Source organism: Argiope bruennichi, chromosome 5, assembly GCF_947563725.1.
Source record: "Argiope bruennichi chromosome 5, qqArgBrue1.1, whole genome shotgun sequence".
NCBI classification, from domain to species: Eukaryota; Metazoa; Arthropoda; class Arachnida; order Araneae; family Araneidae; genus Argiope; species Argiope bruennichi.
The window spans coordinates 79,975,970-79,982,535 of NC_079155.1; positions in this window are offsets into that span (position 1 = coordinate 79,975,970).

Sequence of the window (6,566 nt, forward strand, 5' to 3'; positions counted from 1 at the left end):
AAATTCTGATTGGTACAGACACATAATTCCAGTTGGATATTATGCCTAGCATTAGTCTTCATATTGTCTGCCTCAATCAAGTTATAAAAATGTATAATTTTTTTAGCAATTTTTCATCAACGATGAATGCAAAAAGTGAGATTTTTTCTGTAATTTTAGCATTTAAATAGCTATTAAAAATTTATTTATATAAATGTAATTTTATTCAGGAACAAAAAATCCACTGTTTTCATATAGATTATTTTCATATATAAATAATTGTATTTGGTTAATTTCTTATTAATTTATGATTGTTTGAATGAAGCAGCATAGTGGAAAAATATTATTTTTCATATAATGAGTTTTAAAAAAAAACCGAAACTAGAGTTTTTAGTCAAAGTACCTCAAGAAAAATAATTATAACTCTATAAGTATTCCGAATATTGACAACATTTTCATATCGTTTGAAACCTAAAAGATCAGACAACATTTGACACAATAAAAAAAATATTAAGTTTCAAGTGTGTACGTATATCTTAACTGGTTAATGATATCAGTTAGTAGCCGTTAAAATGTTTAACATATTTCGGTAATTTTCAAAGAAAAAATATTTTTGTGATTAGGTGCCATAGGTTTCATTGGTGTAATGAGGCTAACGAATTTTCATCGATTTTATCAAATATTTAATCTTGTGATTAAACTAAGGAATTCGATTAGCACATACATTATTGTAAAATATATCGTACAATATTGTGCAGTTTGCATGCGGAATAAGCAAATTAAACTCCTCAAGCTGTGAAAGACAACTTTCAATTAATGTTAACAACTAACAATTAATGTTTCAATTAATTTTCAGGACAATTACATCATTAACAACATACTGATGATATGGGTGTCGACTCTACTAAGAATGATAATACACACATTAAACAGAAGAATAGTAAGTCAATAAGTTAACATGCCATTGAGGCTCTATTTTAATTTGATGATAAAAAATTTTTCATAAGTATTAAACTGTGGATTGCAGATTTGATTGAACATCAACATAACTAGTATATTCCCGTCATACAAGCTGGGAGTCAGCAAATATTAAAATAAGTTGCGACATGAAATTAATTAAAAAGTAAAAGAAATTAATTTTAAATTGCAGCAAAACTATTGAACTAAAGTCAACTTTTTAAATATATTAATGATAGTTCTCAGTGCTAGGTTAATACAATGACTAAAATAAGATCGTTCAAGGAATGGGATATTTACATAACAAATTTAATTTCATATACAGTTAAAATAAAAACCTCTTATAAGCCTGTTTATATAATATATAACAATAAAACTCTTATTTAATCCATTGCATCTCACCAATAAAAATAACAGCAATATTAGAAATAAAGTTTGTTGCGGCAAGTTAAATATTTGTGAAAAATTATTTATCTCTTCAAAAAATTGCTTCTGTTTAATTGGCTTTAAAATTATTTTTTTCTTTCGTCAGAAATGTTTTTAGAAACCCAAATATATTATATTTTGAAAGGCGGTATATTGCTCATACGGAATTTCTAACAATGGTTATTGAACTGGGAATTGTTAAAGCATAAAATTTTACAAAATTCATTTTTATTTTATGATTCGGTTACTTTTTTAAATATTAAAAGAAATTTAAGGATCTTATGTCTTAAATAATTTCATCTTCAAATATATGAAAAGGAATAATGTATAGATTATTACAAATGATATAAATTAATATGATCCCCGCATAATAATTTTCAAACGTTTTCACTAATTATCTAAACTTAATTGTAAGATTTCAAAGAAAACAGAAATAAGAATGTTTACAATGGAATACATTAGTCTAAAAAATATTCGAACTTACGTGTGTGTGTGTGTGTGTGTGTGTGTGTGTGTGTGTGTGTGTGTGCGTAATACATACTTTAAAGAAATAGGCAGGGAGTTCTTTAACAGACTTTAACATTTTTAGTTTTATAAGAAATAATCGAATTTTTTGTCTTTTCTGAAAATTCATTTTTGAAATCAGAGCTAGAATAGTGCCTTTTACCAAATAAGATAACAAACAGCAGGAAAAATATATATTATTTTACATTTATATATATAATGTAAAGTTTCGGAACAACTGAACTAAAGTGACATCGGAAAAAATATTAATATATAGTTTTCGCCAATTAAAGTAATTTTATATTTATAAGAGTTTTTTGACGAAAATTTGTCAGCATGATACTTTTAAATAAAATATTTAACTCTTTGAAAATAATATATGGAATAAATAGAATTAATAATACAAAATACATTTATGCTAAAAACGATTCGTTTTTCTTTTTTGCTATAACTTTCAGAAATTTGAAAGCAAAAATAAATTGAAAGTGCAAAATGTATTGCTGAAATTTAAAAATTTAATATTTTATTAAAATGAATTTATTTAAAGAAGCAAATTTCTAGACATTGGAATTATATGCAAGCAAATTATCTGAAACATTAAAATGTTAGCTAAATAAATTTTCAAAAAAATTTAAAATCCTCTGACTCTGGAAATAACATTTTAAAGAAATTAAGACATTACGAATATTAAATGGAAACCTCATTAAGTGTTAAAATACGGTGTGAAAGTAATTAAAAATCTAATTTGTTTGAAGATATTATTTATTTATTCTAAATTTTAATATACTAGTGGAAAAATATTTTTAAATCTGTTTCCATTACTATATTAAATGGAATTAGTACATTAAATTATTAGTATATTATGGTATGTTAATAGTTATTAACATATTATAATATTATAAATATATTATATTATTATAATATAATATATATATTAGTATATTAATAGTATAGGAAATTTTAATTATTTAAAACTATTTTATCGATATTATTATTTTAATTAATGCATAACTAGATATTATTACTTAATTAATATTTGCTGTACATTTCGTAATAATGAATAATTCAGTTTCTGAATTTAATATTATTTATTTGAAAATATTTTTATTTTCAAATAATTTATAAATTCGAATATTAAGCTTTTAAGAAAGGTTTATAAACAATAATGCTTTTCAATTACACGACAGTTTAAATGTCGCTGAGACAGACTTCTGCCATTTTCGTTGAGTAGATCTTATGACTTAAATAAAGTTCAAACACAATATTTGAACATTTCCTTTTATCTTTTTTTTTGTCGATATTTCAGCCTGACAATAATTAAATAAAAAAAAAAACGAAATATCGATAAAACATCCCAAAAAGCTACCTGTGGATATCGCATTAAATTATTAATTAGTTAATTAAATAATGATTTTTTTTATTTTAAATTAATGCAAAAAAAAACAGAATTGAATTCAATAATCGACTTACGAAGTATGTTTAATTTAGCTTGTATTCAAATAAAATATTTTCATTTTATTTGAATGCTAGACTTATAGAAAAAGATTGGGAACCCTTTAAGCTAGGAAAATGTTTGCTATATTTTATTATTTTTCTAGAAGTTTATTTGTATAAAAGCATGTAAAAAGAATAAAGAAGATATTTCTAGAGTAAAATAGAGTAAATAAACATTAATTCTTATTTTTATACGTTGGTGTCTTATTAAAGAAAAGTAAAAGTTTAAATTTTATAAAAGTATAGTTAATTTAAAGTTCTTTCTAGTAACAAGGCAACTAAACATACCAAAAAATTTATAGTGTACAAAATATGAAAAAAAGTGATATTTTAAGAAGAAAAACTAAATGCATTTCATTTTCACTCAAATGTATTTCTGATCTCTCAAAAGAAGCAAGATATAAATCAAACATAAGCATGGAATTTCTTCATCTCATTTGGTGTTAAATCATTTCTCATTCTTTTTCCAATTTTTTCCTTTAAAAGAGAAAAAAAAAACTCCTCTTTCCAGAAAGTGCTTCGAAAAATTCAAGAAAATCTTGTTTGGACATTTAGAAATAAAACAAAAGTACTGAACACATATCCAAAAGTGCAAAAATTAAATTAAATTAAAATAAAAAGATTTTATAACATTTTACTCAAATAAAACTGAATAAACGAAACTTTTACTGAGGTAGAGATTTTACAAAATCTAATTATTCTTTTTTTTTTCAATTGCTCGCATAAAGAAAAAAAAAATAATTTATGATTTATTTCTTGAGACCATCATTATATTTGTTACTTTAATAAATTAAGCCGTATTCCCTACTTCCCATGAGTAGCTATCGGTGCCTGAGAAAATGCTGTTTGGTCTTTGGCGATTTATTTCATTTACAATTTCAAAAGGTGTTTTTGGCACATTAAAATGCAACTTCTGAGAAAGTAAGCCATTATAAATCATATTCAACACACTACTTTATAAATATAAATCATAAAAAAATATAATACAGCATGAGGGAGTCGCAATTCATTAGCAAAATAATTTTAATATACAGATTTTGACAACTATTGAATAATGTATCAGATACATATATTTTTTAGAACAATTTACTTTTTTTAAATACAGTGTGATTTTAATATATGACCAAGCAAAATTTCTCTTCATGCATGCAAGCTAATAGCATCAGATTAAATAAAACTTCGAATTTCTTATTTTTTATCTTCGTTGGTTACACGTATAAATTTTAATTTAATTTTAAGAGTCTAGTCACTTCCTTTTATACTAGGCATACAAAAATAAAGTATTATTTTCGTCAAAACCTTCCATTTCGACATTTTCTCAAATCTTCCCTATTCATATCTTCATGAATTATAAACATAATAAATTACCAACCAATAGACAAACCAAAAGACCAATAGACAAATAAAACATTAACGAATTTTACTCCAAATTTACATTTCATATAATAAATTTGAGTACCAAATTTTATTCATTTAGATCTTTTCATTTTGTATTATCGTGTTCACTTGCATTTACACAGACAGACTTCCTTACATTGAAATTCATTCAAAATGTAATAGAAACCTACAAGTCTCATGTAAAACCCATATACCAAATTTCACCATTTAGGGCAAACCATTTGAGAATTATCGTGTTTATAAACAATAGACATAATTCCAAACAATAGACATAATTCCAAACAATAGACATAATTCTAAAAATCTATTTCTTGGATTCGGATCTCAGTATATATTCGGAGAGGTGTGAAATGTGGTGATTCCTCAATTTCTCGAGTTCGAATTGTTTGGCTATTATAATACTTTCAGTTTACTTCTTCATATACTAGAAAGTAAAATTATATACTCAGAACTAAAATTTATTCAACAAATTTTAAGAGTCAAAATTTAAAATCGGGTAGTGAACTGTAATCGGCAGCAAATTTATTTGAATGCAGCAATCTAAAGCTCTATGCTTAGTATATATTAGAAATATTTAACTTAAAGTTTTAATTACGTTTACAAGATGACATCTTGCTTATTACCTTTAAGTATCGCTATTTTTCTGTCAAGAATTTTTTTACTCATTCTGTCGGTAATCTTTGAAAGTGAATTAATCTATTTCCCGAAAACGCTGTTTAAACGAAACCGATTGCAATTTTTAAAGATTTTATCATTTCACACCGTGCCTAGAATTGAGATTACTTTATTTCGATTGAAATTAATCACTTCAGCACGAATATAGACTATGATACGAGATGTAACAAAATGTTTTAAATAAATTGTTTTCGAGCTGCTTCCTTCCATTTCATATAGAAATAGTAGTTCATAGTTGTTTCCAGTTCATATAGAAATTAGTTTTATTAATTTGTTTGTTTTGAAAAGGGTTTCGTTATTTTAAAGTGTTGTTTGATGGTGAATATGGCTCCTGAAAAGCACGAGCTCTTCAGATTTCTCACCATCACTATACACATATACCAGTGGAAAGATGATTCATATAGATTTAACCAGTTGTAGAGTTCTGTTATATGAAAACATAAGTACGACCAAATGAGAATTCTGACAGTCCAACTCATTAGTTCTTTCTTATAATTATATTATTATAAATCTTATAATTAAATATAAATTAAAAACTGTTGAAATAAATACGAAAAATTAATAAGGTAATCGTTGCTTCTCCCATACTATTGAAGATCAATTATTGTTTCGAAAAATTTTATAAGATTAGTTGAATATAAGCCGCTTTTTGCTAAGTGTGGTCTAAACAATGGAATTTAGATAAGTTTTATCTATCCGCATTGGTATGAACTGAGATGATATTGGATCATTTCGAAGATGAAATTTTAGTACACAAAGGTTTCAGTATTCTCGGACTCCATTTCGAAATAAAACAGATGACCTGGGTTAATTTTTGCAATTGTCCTTTGACAATCTCATTCATTTTTTTCTGGGAAAATTTAATTGAAGTTTAATAACTAAATACGAAACAAATTGAATTTTTAGATATTTATGAAGAACTTTTCATCTTGTATACCTGTTATCAGTCAGTATATGCATCAAATGAGTATTTTGAAAATTTTAGAGCTTCTTAATGTTAGCTGTTATCATGGATCCACAGATAAAAGAAGTGTGCATCAGAATTGATCTAATTATTAACATGCAAAGCAGACTAAAAGATTGCTTACCCTCTTCTACATGATGTTCCTGTTTGATCAATAGAGTCCATGAAA